Here is a 15,000-nt window from a genome sequence, read left to right as displayed (position 1 = left end):
CCACAGCTTGTTGTGAGGGAAAGATTGGTTTGTTTTTGCTTTCTTATATTTTGTATTATTTATTGCCTTCTTCTATTTTGTTTACTGATATTTTTCTTTGCAATGTGTTACATATTTAAACTAGGAAAGAGACCACAGCTGTCTCTCTCTTGTAAGTCACACAGTAATTACGTTTTTTTCCCAGCCTCCCACCCTTGTGCTGTTGTGTTATTAAAATCAGCTGTCTTTCTAGTTGCCTGCCTCTTATGTTAATGTGACCACATATCTCCTTCCCTATCCCCTTTCATTGGCTGTTGTAAATGCAAACTTATCATTTTATGAAATCACTTCCCTTCAGTTGTTTAAATTTATTGGCCATATCACTGTATTCCATAGAACCAGAATACAAATTGCTAACCCCCTTCTAATCTATATTACTATTTCAAAATTAGTGTCTTTCCCCTTAGATAGCTAAAGCTTAGTTACCCTGTCTTTTATATCTGACTATTTAGTGAACACTGCTGCTCTTATGATGTTAATCTGGTTTCCAATTTAGCATTAAAATCTGCAACAACTACTCCAATGCCACCAATTATTGGAGAGCTCACATTCTGCCTCTTAGCAGTTAACTTGAGATTAGTGCTTCTGTTTAACTCGTGGTGAGAGAAAGAGCACATGGACATTATTTCTTGGAGACTGCTGATCTGCAGGAAGCCTAATAACTGCTTCATAGAGCCAGCTGGGAATTTGTGCTTATATTTTGCTCCTGGTGAGAGAAGGAGCAGAGAGCATTGATTCCTGACTGCTTCTGGTCGGGCAGTGAATGTTGTGTTTGATGTTCTTGATTGGTTGGGTTGCCACTCAAGGCATCTTTCAGGAAAAGGCTACAACAGGCCTACAGACCCTTGCTTTTTCTAGGACAAGATCACCCAAAAGGCTGTGCTTGCTTCTCTTCTTGGGATTGGTGCTAATGTTTTGCTTCTGGAGAGAAGAAGCAAAGGAACCCAGTATCCCAGCAGAATGAAGCTGTGGTAATACCAGCACTAGTAGCAGCCATTAACTCGACTCCCCTATTTTCATCATTCTTGACAAGCTAATTTTTTTTCAGTAAGTACTGCTTGATTTGTTTATAACTTCAGAATATCTGCCTAAATACTTCATCAGGGTTTACTTATACATTTTCCCTCAAGTGTCTGGCAGTGCCCTGTACAGACACAGACTAATTGAGTAGCAGTTTTCTTGTAAAAGCACAATTGAAATTTCAGCAGTACCTAGTTACACACAGGACAGTTATTTTGCAGAGGCAAGCACTGCCCCAGAGTTCCAAACTGAATAGTCCTGACATTGCTTTATATTCTCACTCTAACTGTCTAATCAATAAAAGAGTATGTTGCCATGGATACGGACTTTCCTACTATTTCCATTCCCAGATTGGTGGATATGGGCATCCTGAGGCAATATAGAAATTGCCTCATGTTTACTGACAACCAGTTAATTCTCAAACAAACTGATATAGTATGTGAGAGATGTATTTACACAATATCACTGCATGCAAAGCTCTCACATAAAAGTACTCCTAATGTCAGTAAGGGTGTCAGTAGTACACATGCTGCACCCATCACGCACAATTCAAAGCAGACATAGACTCCTATATGCTGAGGTACTAAAATGTAACCTTCCAAAAACCCAAATACCCTCAGCAGCCTCTTCTTCTAAGCCGATAAGACAAGCCACCACACAACCCAACATTCTGGTCATTAGTGACTCCATTGTGAGACACATTCATGTCCTTCTCACCAGGCTAAGAAAGGAGAAGGTCATGGTCAGTTGCTTATCAGGTGCTAGGATCCACCAGATTAAGCATGCACTCACATCATTGGACACAAGTGCCAGTGTGACTCAGTTATAGTCCATGTGGATGTAAATGAGCTGAGATGTGCCTCCCTAGACTATATGAAGTGAGACACCATGGGGCTCCTTGAATATGTGTCCCTAGCTGGTATGAATCTAGCACTACGGAACATTTTACCTTCTCCAAGGATGATGCCACAATATGAACAAAAGATGACTGACTTCAATAATTGGCTTAATTTATGGTGTCATTCTTACGGGGTGCAATATTTGTAAGCATGGAAGGAGATGGTCAACAGACCACACTGCTTTTCCAGGGATGGTCTGCACCTCTCCCATCTAGGCTTTTGAATATTAGCTAAAACATTGTCTTCCCTCATAGTACCTTTTTTAGGCAATGGCAAACTGAAAGTACTTCTGACGTAGCAAATCAAAGCTAATTAAATCTGAAGGAATTACTGCTCAATGTTAGGAGTCTAAACAAAAAACTCCACTCCCTAGAACTCTCTTCACCCTAGAGAATGCTGATTTCTGTGCGATCACTGAGACATGGTTTAAAGCGATGGAAAGCACAATGACAGTGCAAGGTTATAATGCCTTCCACACATTTAGACCAGCTACTACACAAACAGGGACTAAAGGTGGAGGTGTCTCAGTTAACATCAAAAATAAATTTACCTCAAGGCTGTTCAAACAAGACAATGCACTTGAGCTACTCCATGTGAAAGTCACTATAGGCAAAAATCAATAACACTTACTTGCAAGCTATAGGTTACTCTCTGTCACCCAAGAAAGCCATACCATGTATTTCAACTTATTGAAAATACTAATCTGCAGCCCAACATCATATTTATGGGTGACTTAAATTACCCTACTATTAACTGGAATGTCTATATGATGCCAAACATACAGGCACAGAGATTCCTGGATTTTATAAACACAAACTCCCTGGACCAGGTTGTTAAGGCATCAACCATGGGTGCAACCATACTGGATCTGCTTCTCATTAATGTGGGAGAGTGCTGCGCACCCCCTAGTTTAATGTCGTTCCTGGTAAGGTTAGAGCACAAAATGGTCTCCTTTGAAGTAAAAATAAAACCTGGACCCCCAGCTAACCCTGGAATATTCATGAACTACCCTAAGGCTAACTTCCTGCTACTACGTGATAACCTGGCAAAATGTCAAGGCCCCATAAACTCTGAGAACACTGCTGCCTATGTTGAACTGTTCACAGAAACCCTACACAAACATGTTAATAGATGCACAGAGGCAACTGTAACCACCAGAAAGAAGTAAACAACTAACTCAAAAAACAAGCCACCATGGTCATATCACAAAATCAATAGGCTGTATAACAGAAGGAAGAAAATCATGGCAAAAAGTAGGAGGTTCAGCACCAAGCAGGATGAAAGCACTCTTATGAAACTAAACAAATATCTCAGAGGACAAATAAAGTTTACCAAATTCAAATTTTAGGTAAATTTGGCTTCCCAGGACATGCACAACTACAAGGCATTTTTTAGCTATGTCCGCAACCTGAAAGGCAATACACAATTGTGTGGAGAGATCATTGTAAATAGAGTCACCAATACTGAGCCAGAAGATATAGCAAACCTACTGGCCAACAAATTCAGATCCAGCTTTACCCCTCGCTTCCCCTCAGCCTTCCCTCAGGAAATACCACCAAATATAACTTCCCCTGCTATCACTAGGGAGCAGGTCCTTAATTCTCACTCTAAGGCCAAGAACATTGCAGCAATGGGCTAAAACAATATTCCAGGATGCCTTTTAAATAGCATGAAACATGGCCTATCAGGCCCTTTGGAATTACTATTTAACTGTAGCCTCCAAACAGATTTCATTCCTCAGGAACAGAGCACAGTAGCAGTCATCCCTCGGCACGAATCCTGGAAACTACAGACCCATAAGTCTCATTAGTCTCATATGCAAAGCCATGGAAAGAATTGTCATGGAAATGATCAACAATAATACAGTAAACCTCCAGACACTAGACCCAACCCAATGTGTTCTCGTCAAAGGCAGGTCATGCCTACTCAGCCTGGTGGACTTCTTTGAGAGGGTCACCATAGGAATGGATCAGGACAAAAATGGTTCACACTGCCTACTTTGACCTGGCCAAGGCATTTGACACAATACCCTACTCGGGCATTGTTGAAAAACTCCAACAGTTAGGTACAAACCCTTATGTCACCTGGTGCATAGCCAACTGGATCATAGACAGGACCAGGGAGTTAAAATTGGGGAGATCACCTCTATAAAGAGGTCAGTCACAAGTAGAGATGCTCAGTGATTGGTCCTGGGACCATTCCTTTTTGGCATTTACTTTTCTGAATTCAAGGCTAATGTCAGTGGCCTCTGGTTGACTAAATTTGCAGATGATTGCAAATTAGGAGCTGTCATTGAATCCCACACTGACACAAAAGTTCCCCAGGAAGGGCTGACACAGACAAACAACTGTTGTCAGAGCCATGAAGTAAAATTAAATGTCAAGAAATGCATAATAGCATCCTTCAGGAAGTCATCAACCCCTGGTAACTATCATATTAGACAACACACCCCTTAGAGCTGACCCATTAGTCAGGGACTAAGGGACACACACAGACAGTAATCTAGCCTTTGACCATCATATGTCTACAGTAGCAAGGAAAACATTCTATGTTGTGCAACTTATAAACAAAGGTATGACATCTAGGTCCAAGGAAGTCATTGTCTCACTGTATTCAGCATTCATCAGAACTGTCACTGAGTACAGTGCTGCCTTTGGTATGTACTTAACCAGGAATATCCAACAATTGGAATGTCCACAGAGGTTCTTCACTAAAAGAATACAAGGCGTAAATAACATGGACTATACTAAGCACCTTAAGGCCCTATTCCTGTATTCTGTCTCCTACAGGCTGTTGAGGGGATATCCCTGCCTGGCATGCAGGGCATTGTCAGACCCCACTCTGATGGACCGCATGCATATTTGCAAAACTGACAGCACCAGAATTACCCATTCTAAAGACTTAAACCTTGCCTTTGACATAAAGGACCTCTAGAGCTGGCTCTTCATCTATCATCTATGTGAAGCAGAGTTCCTCCCTAACCCAGGTTAAGTGTAACCTTGACAAATGGATGGGGAACAGAAAATTCATCCCTGATTTGGCATCTATGACTCTAATGGACACATTCAGCCTGTAAATGGTTCATCTCCCAGGCCCCTGCTTGTAAATGTTTCATCTCTCAAGCCCCTGCTAACAATTATCATGGGTGTCAGAACTTATCAGAGATTTGGGATGCATGGCTAGGCTTAAAAAGGCCCTTGTGGTCAATAGACTAGCAAACACCTATGAACCTATAACTATAACTATATATATATGTAAATATATGTATATATATATATATATATATATATATATATATATATATATATATATATATATATATAAACATACACACACACACACATATTACACACATCTAGACCAGTATGCTTTAAATTAATTTGCAAAGAAAGTGTGCAAATTAGCCTGAATTTCCATCATCATATTTATCTGTGATCCACTGAGTTCAGTGGCAATTTCTGTGGGAAAGTGGGAAATATGTAAAGCAAGCTAGAACAAGTTTCAAGTGTCATTTGTTAAAGCTGAGCAGGCATGGCTGTGTTATTTACATAGGGCATGTCTGGTGAGAGGTCACTGTGTACAGATCTAGTGGCATAACATAAGATGACAGTGGAAATTTTAAAGGCTTGTAATTTTTTTCTCATTTCTGGGTCATGATGTGCAGGTCAGAAGTTCAACAAGAGAAGAGGGCATTTTTCAGTTGATTTGTGCTTCACCATATTGCTATGATGAAATTATCACTTATGCTGCACTGATACTGTCACTGATTTCACATTTTCATTCATTATGGTACTATAGTCTTGCTTTATAAAGGGATTTAGGTGCAAGGAATTCAGGTATGCTTTCATGTCCCTGGTTGCAGGGGTGATGAGTTTGTTTCATTTTGTAAAATAAAGGTTCATTATCATTACTCATATGCATATTGATCCAGGTTAATACATGATGCAGCAGCAGAGATCAAGACAGAGAAAAGTCAATTTCAGTCCTGAGGGGAACTGTGTTCTCATAGGGGTCCTAAGAATATACAGCAAGCATCTTTTTTAAAAAAGGGAGGCCAAAACAAGCTGAGAGAGCAAAGGAATCGAACCAGGTGGCTATGGATGTAAATGCGGTTGAAGGTACGAACCACATGTTGACACAGTGCGGAAGAAGAGCCAAAAATATGGTTGAATGTGCCAAGCCAAAGGCAAGAAAGAATGCAATTGATATAGCAGTATCAGTGGGTGACTACCTACATGTATCCATTTAACACCTGATCGAGACTACCTTCTGTGCACATCGGGAGATGACTATGACTGATGAGGACAGTACTGGCATAATCAGAGACAGTGTGTGGACACTGTCAACTACCTACTTCAGCAGCATCCACAGCCATATAAACAGCAAGGCAAGTGCATCCACCATGACACATTTGTAGTAAGATGCTGACTGCAGAGGTACCAGATTACATGTAACACATGGCGTATTATCAACAAGTGAACCCTCCATATCTGCCAGTCATGAAAGTGAATTTAGTGTTCCTTACTCAGCTTTCAGTTGTGTGCTCCATCATCTTAGTACTAATGTAATAAATTCCTTCTGCAAAGTTATCAGCAGAAAGTAGCAGTTCCACTTTATCAGCATTGCTGAAAGATGTCAGCAGCAAAATGGGTGTTGATGATAATAACATTATTATATTCATGAGGTGGCCTGAGTTGTCAAGTTTAATGGAATGATCACACTCTGCCTATCAGTTACATAAAACTGCAGGAAGTGACACCGGATCACAAAATCAAGTGGCAAGAATATTACATTGCAGTTTGTACATGGAGAGAACCCATGCACTTCAATGCCAGTGACTCCTCATCCACAGGAGCACCTTCTGGAGGAAGAATGTAACAGTCTCCACTCTCACACCTGTGCAAAGGGGTGCTAGGCATAGCCAGATGTTACAGCTACCCCCAGAAACATGAAAAGCATTGGCTCCCCAGCAGCAAATGTGCTGTGACATTGCTCAGACTCAGGCCATAGTGAGTCAGAGTATTGCAGGCTGTGCATGAGGATTTTCAGCATTGTATGGAAATGGTAGACAGTATATGTAATGCCATGGTCACACTCAGGCACAATGTAGTAAGAACAGCTTCTTAGGAAAGCACTGAAAATTGTAGGAGGGACCTAACACAACAGAATTCAAGCAGGTCTCATTGGCTTTCAACTACATGTAGCAGAACCTACCTTTCAAGGTCTTGATCATGCAGTTCTGTGAGAGCAAGGTCTGCAGGATCAATCGCATCCAGTAGGTCACATCATCACAGCAAGTAAGAATCAAGCTCACATGCTAGCACTTCCTCATGATCACATACACCATCACCTTCACTTTCTTTTGGGGACATTGTGCATAACAGCCATCACCTGCCCTTTCTTTAGGGGACATTGTGTATGACAACTATCAACTGTCCTTTCTTTAGGGGACATTGTGTAGGACAACCATCATCTTCCCTTTCTTTAGGAGACGTGTATGATAGCCATCACCTGCACTTTCTTCAGGGGACATTGTATATGACAACCATCACCTGCACTTTCTTTAGGGGACATTGTGTATGACAGCCATCTCTGCACTTTCTTTAGGGGACATTGTTTATGGCACATTTGACCTTGAACTACTGTAACTCAGGGTTACCATTGCAGGTAATGGAAAACATGACATGCCACAGTGCAACAGCATACATTTCAGGACTAATGTCACTGTTTAAGGTAAAAGGAAATGTATATAATATATATATATATATATATATATATATATATATATATATATATATATATATATATATATATGAGTGTAAAAGTGCGTGTGTGTGTGTGTGTGTGTGTGTGTGTGTGTGTGTGTGTGTGTGTGTGTGTGTGTGTATGTGAGTGTGTGTAGCTGTGTATGATGGAGGGAAGGATGTTTGTATGCAATGCACTTCACTGCTAAGAGGCTTTTCATCAGCAGTGTGTATAATCAAAATGTGGTTATGACACTCAACCTTCTTGAAGGCCACTGTGCATTAAGCTTGACCGATGATCCTATGAAACTACCAGCCAATGAACCTAAGTATAGTTTGATGAAAATCTCAAGTAAAATTTCTGGTTATATTTTAGTGTTTTCAAATTTACATTTAATGAAGGGATGCTTGCAAATGTAATCAGTTTTTATTTATAACACATTTTACTGTCTGCTTTTTAAATTTTGTCAGGATTTTTTGGGTGTCAGTCTTATTTGTTAAGTACTTCAGAATAAGTGACGAATATCAGATACAGTCGGACAAGCAGTGGGATATTGCTTTAAGAAAATCAGAGTTATCTCGTTCTTTTGTTTTTCAGCTGGTGAAACAGCCTTGATATATTTGCATTACTGTGTTTCTAACTGCATAAAGCATAAGTTCATTTAAAGACTTTTATACAGAACCATGTGAGTCACAGTTATTCCAAAGAATGCAATAAAGAACTTTTATCCTAGTGATTGTGGAATGATTTGTCATACATTAAGCAGAAGAAATGGTGTATCCTATGAAAAATAATGAAAAAATAATATGAACACAAAAATATAGAATCTGTACATTTTATAAACCCCTTCTGCACATACAAACACAATCCCTTGTGCTTCTATACCCTCCCAACTATTATAATCATTTCTGAGATTGCTACTTTCTGGGGATAAAGGAGAAATGAGTTTTCTGTGACCAAGAATTCACTAGAAGGCAGTGAATTGACCCATTCTGCCATATTGATATACAGGAAGAATAAATCCTTCTCCAAGCAAAACACTACATTTCCATATGGGTTACTGCATAGATATACTCCTTAACCTAATTCCCTCTTAAAACATTCACATGTAGCACTTTTACAATAGCTGTTCTATCTGACAGGCATGTCACTGTGCGCTCTGATCTCTGAGTCACAGAACAATCTATTGTCTGGTCAGCTGGAATGTATAGCTTTATATTAACCTCCACAGACAGTGACAGATTTTCAGGTTAAATGAAAGAGAGTTTTTTTTGAGATTTTACCTTGCTAATTTATGTTACTCACAGAACTGATAATCTTTTTCCAATTATTATAAATCCTTTAATACAAAGCCTCCTGGTTTATATACATTTTCTAATTAAATCTGAGGAACTGTGGTATTCACTTAGTTATGATCAATAATATGTAATTGAAAAATATGTATGGTACACCACCATCACCATTAGTAACTGTAAGAAACTCTATCTATATCTTTATCTATCTATTTATTAGAGCTAGATATGTATATATGTGTGCATCTTTGTGTGTGAATCTTTGACTGGTCTATATCCTGTAACCCTATATAAGGGCATGGCATCCAGGTTAAAAGAAGTTATAATACACCTCTACTTGGCCCTTATCAGACCTATCATTGAATACAGCACCCCATTTGGCATGTATCTAACCAGACATTTGCAACAATTGGAATGTCCACAAGGCTTTTTCACCAGGGGAATTCAGGACATGAATACCCTGTCCTACACTGATCACTTAAAGGCCCTGTTTCTGTATTCAGTCTCCTACAGACTGCTGAGACTGGATCTTTTCCTTGCTTATAGGGCTTCCTAAGACCCAGTCCTGATGGATCTGTTGCACATGTACAAAACAAGCAGCACCAGAAACACTACATCCAGGGCTCTGACTTGTGACATAAACAGAACATGCTGGAGAGACAGATATGTGTCTTATATCAACTGGATTAGAAAATGTCAATTTACACCCAGTCTATTCTCTATGTCTTTTATGAACAGAGGTTGTCAATCAGAAAAGTATTATCCTGACTAACACCCCCTACAAATTCTTAGTTATCTGCCTACTAACATGCCCCTCCCATATAGATGCCCTTTGTATTCGGGACCCAAATAGTTGGGGTATGTGGCTAGGTGTGTAAGCATCTAGGGTTACCACCTTTTGAAATGCCCAAAGTGGGACATTTTTCGTTAACATGTGAGATTTTGCAGGACAAAATATACCTAAGACCAATGCAAAGGATAGAACTTCACTTTTTAGCCAAAATAAGAGCTTATTTTTGTAGCATTTCAGTGCGTATGCTGTTTTGTATAACATTTATGTGTTTTAGATACAAAATAACTGTTTTATGCAGCTGTTAAAGAAAATTTAAGAAATGTATTTTGTCTTAAAATTTCAGGACATTTGCCATTTTTTAGGTTTTTTCACAGGACACAACTGCCCAAAGTGGGACTGTCCCTCGCAAACTCTATAAGCATCCTAGCAGTCATTAGCCTAGTAATAACCTAATAACCTATTAACCTATATGTAATGACAAGCCAAAAAAAAAACTTGCAACCATTAAGTATCAGACTGTATGAAACTTATTTGTAAATAATCTACACCAGATAATTCACACATCCTGTGTGACACTGACAGTGTGATGATCTACTGTAGTTATTTATTGCTGAAATGTTTTAATCTGTATACAAGTATTTGGCTCTTGTATCTCAGCATATTCCCTTATATTTCATTTGACCAGACCTTTGTGATCGAGATTGTGTCTATGTGCGTGTCTGCGAGTGCACGTGTGTGTCTATGTCCAGAATACTTTTCATGATTTTTATTTTATTTTATGTTGATTTCTTTTCCTGTTTGGAAAGGAAAGTTCACACTGTGTGTTTTTGAACAGATCATAATGTGTCAATCATTAACTGTGATCATTCTACATTTATTAATGATCACATTGTGCAGGTATTAGGTATATAGCATTTTTTGACAAAATGTTTTCTGGTGGCTGCCAAAACCAGCAATTACCAGAAAATTAAAATCAAAGTCTAAACCAAAAGTACTAGAAGTAGCAAAGAGATAAAAGAACTGGAAATGGCCTCTTTAGAAAAGGGTAGGAACAAATTACAAAGAAAAAAAATGGGAACTGTTGGAGCAATTCATGCAGAATAATGTTTTAGAGGAGGAATGAGGTTTAAGTGAAGGCAGAAATTCAATGAGCTGTGTATTGTTCGATTGACAATGACTATATAGAAGACTGTAAGTGATGTGTAATGTTTGTAACCTAAAATATGTCAATATGGTTTGTTTTCATTTATAAAAATGTATAATTGCCTATGTCATAAGTGATCATTCAACAAAGATGTTTATTGGTAAAAAATGTTTTCTGTGTTGTTAATCATAACAATGTCACAAACTAGTATCTCTAGTAAAAAAAAAGTCATATTTTGCGGGTCTGCATCAGAACATCGAAGTATTAAAACTTCGAATGTTCTGATATCGAACACTATTCAGTGAACGCTAAGAATAGCGAAGCTGCAGAACAGCAAATTCTTTCCTCAGGAAAGAATTTGGTTGGTCGTTTCTGTGGCTTCGCTATTCTTAGCACTGTGGTGGAAAGTTACGGGTTGGGTTTGGGTAAGTGTGCAATTGTTTGTACGTTAGTGTTGGGGTGGGTTAAGTGAGTTAGGGTTAGGGCGCGGGTTAGGCATGTGTGCGATAGTGACAGACTTTAGGGTTAGGGATGGTTTAAGTGAGTTAGGGTTAGGGCGCAGGTTAGGAGAGTGTGAGATAGTGACCGACCTTAAGGTTAGGGTTTGGGTTAAGGTAAGTGGGTAGATAGTAGTCTATGTTTAGTTTAGTGTAGCATTAGATGTAGGAATTTAAGTGTATGTGTGTGGTTGCTGTTTGTTTGATGTGCTTGTGTTGTGTTTATGTGTTTCAGAGCAGCTTCTGAATGTTCGATATTTTCATGTTTAGATGTTTTGGGGGCGATGAAATAGCGTTAGCTATTTTCATCCTTTGATAACATGATATAAATGCTATTTTGCAGCATATACACTATTTGACAAATGCACCTGGTGTTCTATACCTCATGATTTGAATTTGCATGTAAACAAAACTAGAATTTGCTGTTAACTTATTAACATTAAGGCCAACATGCTATAGCTCTAAACAAATTGCTTATTTTTGTTACCTCAACTACAGCTATGACGTATTGTACTAATAAACATTTTTCGAAACCTAATCAGACCCAATTGTCATTCTGCTAGTAACTGAATATCTACATGTTTAGATGAAAACCCACCATACAGTAATTTGTGAGAGGTACATGCTATGTTTACATTAAATAGTTACACATGTAAAAACTGCAGGGTTGTTAATGTCATAGATTTGAAACTCACAGTACCTTAATATCTGTACCGCTTGGTTACAACATTTGTGCAATAACACCCCAGACTTTTAATAAAAGTTAAAAGGTCAGAGATTATTATGATGCATTTTTAAGAATTACATAGAAGAACTAAAAACTTGGTATTGACATCAGATAAAAATAACTAAAGGGGACAATGTAATCTCTCCCCTTCAGTTAGTTGTAGTATAAAAATGTCACTGTATGGAAGAAAAACTTTATATTAGTCTGGCAGTTGGCCCAGAGGGTTAAGGCTGTGAGCTATACTTCCTGGAGTATAAAAAATTGATTCTTACAGCCCTCTTTTGCCTACTATTTGACCTCAAGCAGGTCACTTAACCACAGAGCACTTGGTGGCAAATGGAAGTTTGGACTAGGCTTATCAAAAGTTCCCTGGACTGCAAGCCTAGTAACCATTTATAAATCTAAAATGAGCATCTGTGCTCTGGGTCAACAAGTATAGTCCATCACTGACAATGTAGCAAGGCTGGTCACATACCTTATGCCAGATAGGGATGCACACAGTCTTTGACTTATGGCACCAAGTTCTGAGACACTAAATCATAGCATTTTTATTTTAAACCTAAGATATCACTCAAGGAGAATGTGCATTATCAATAAATTTGTAGTTTTTTCTTTCTTACAGAAAAAAAATTTGATAACCTTATCGTGTCTTTCTGCATGTCAAAGAGTACTGACCTACCTAAATTATCGATCCCTAATTGAACTAATGATTAGGTCATCAGCAGCTTGGATGTTGTGTATTCTGTTAGTCATGTTCACAGTTTAAGGTCTGCTAGATTACATTGTAGACCCTAGCACACATGTAACATCCCAAAGCTGAAGATGTTACAGACTAATTTACTTCTGTGATAAAATGAAAAGGAACGTAATCCTCCAACACGCCTGAACGTATTGTTTGGTCACTCAATGTACCAGAGACATGCAGCAGACAAATATGCATTCCTGTGCACCTGCTATAGGTTTGTGTGTGTGTGTGTGTGTATGTGTGTGTGTGTGTGTGTGTGTGTGTGTGTGTGTGTGTGTGTGTGTGTGTGTGTGTGTGTGTGTGTGTGCATGTGCATGCGCACATGTGTGTGGTTTGCTAACAAGTAACTGTCTACATTCTCCAGTGTGCTAGTGCCCTATTCAGAATTAGCATCCATTTCAGAGGTAATAATTCTGAATAGCTCCCTGCAACCCTGAATTTGGTTAAGCAGGTAACTGGAGAATGAATGAGTGAGATGATCATCAGGTTGGATACTCTCACAGCAGCTTAGTATGAATATTAAAACACACACACACACACACACACACACACACACACACACACACACACACATATATATATATATATATATATATATATATATATAGTCTCACATATACCAACTCTGAGATCACACACAGTTGGTGTAAAGGAGGACAGTGAAGAAAATGCAGTGATTGACTTCTCCCTACCTCTGGCAGGCTTGGTAGCATGTGGTTATCTATTCAGTTTTATTTTACGAGTGGAAAGCAAGTATGCTGCAACAAACAGTAGGGCTCCTGAATAGCACATCAGGTGATAAACATGTTGTTCCTCATCCAAGTTCAGTATCCTCATTTCCTTGTGAGGGATTCCTGATTGAAAAATGAGGGTACAGCGATACCATAATATCTAGTATGTATAGCTGGTTAATAAGAGTTATACATGAGTAGGTGCAGTCCATGATAATTACAAGGAAACAATGCAGAGAGAAACAGGTTATTAGAGTATCTTTACATAGCCTGATTTGTGTATGTATTTTTGCTGCTGTTAGGGAAGAAGTTATAAATCCACAAATAGACACAACCAGGGATACATCACGTATGTTGTAGCATACACTTTTTTTTAAAAGTTCTTATTTTGAGCTATGGAAGTTGCAACAGTTAAAGGTACTACAATACTGAAAAATGCTGATTTACTTATCATGGTATTATTTCACTACAGTACATGTTTTCCTAATTTGCTTCTTTTGTTCTGAATGCCTGCTGGCTAAATAGAGTTTTTCCTTAAAGCTTTCATTTCATTATATTTTGTGCAATAGAAAAAGTATGCTATCTAGAAACATGCATTGTGTGGTCTGTATCAGTGTGTGTGTGTGCGTGTGTGTGTGTGTGTGTGTGTGTGTGTGTGTGTGTGTGTGTGTGTGTGTGTGTGTGTGTGTGTGTGCACGTCAGCCATAGAGGGCCTACATGTGCGGGGCTATGCTCTGGAAGTTTGGTGTACATGCTGTTCTGAAATGTCAGAGATCCTAGTTAGGCCTTCAACATTTACTAATTAACCTTATGACTTAGAATCAGATGAATGGTGTAGCAGTGAATGTGGTTAAAGAAAACAGGAACATCTTTAATACAGGTTGGCATATATAAAAGTAAGAATAGCATACTTAAAAATGTCATGAGTGCACCAAAAGAATCATTCAGGATGAGTAGATACTTAAAAGCTACACTGGTTTGGCATCAGTTAGGAAGTGAGAAAAAAATGGAGAGCGAAAAACGGCATAAAATATGTATCAGTTTCTGAGGGCAGGCAAAATCATAATGCTAAACTAACAAAAGCATAAGTGATCTAATATATATTGTTTTATAGACCAAATGTAGCATACAGTGTCTGACATTTCTTAAATGTACTGTCAATGCCATTTACTGCAACAGATACATATAAACACAAAAGTAATTATACAATAAGAGAGACATATAATAGCAGTGAAATATTTTGATTTTGAAACATGTTAACACTAGTTTCAATAAGAATGAACGGAAGATGATGTCAGAAATGTTAATACGTTAAACAGGGTTAAGAACGTGTATACTAGTTTCTTCACAGTTGGTGCTATGGGATCT

Source organism: Protopterus annectens, chromosome 1.part0 (assembly GCF_019279795.1).
Source record: "Protopterus annectens isolate FY-2018-M chromosome 1.part0, PAN1.0, whole genome shotgun sequence".
Taxonomy (NCBI): domain Eukaryota; kingdom Metazoa; phylum Chordata; order Ceratodontiformes; family Protopteridae; genus Protopterus; species Protopterus annectens.
This window is presented reverse-complemented; position numbering follows the sequence as displayed.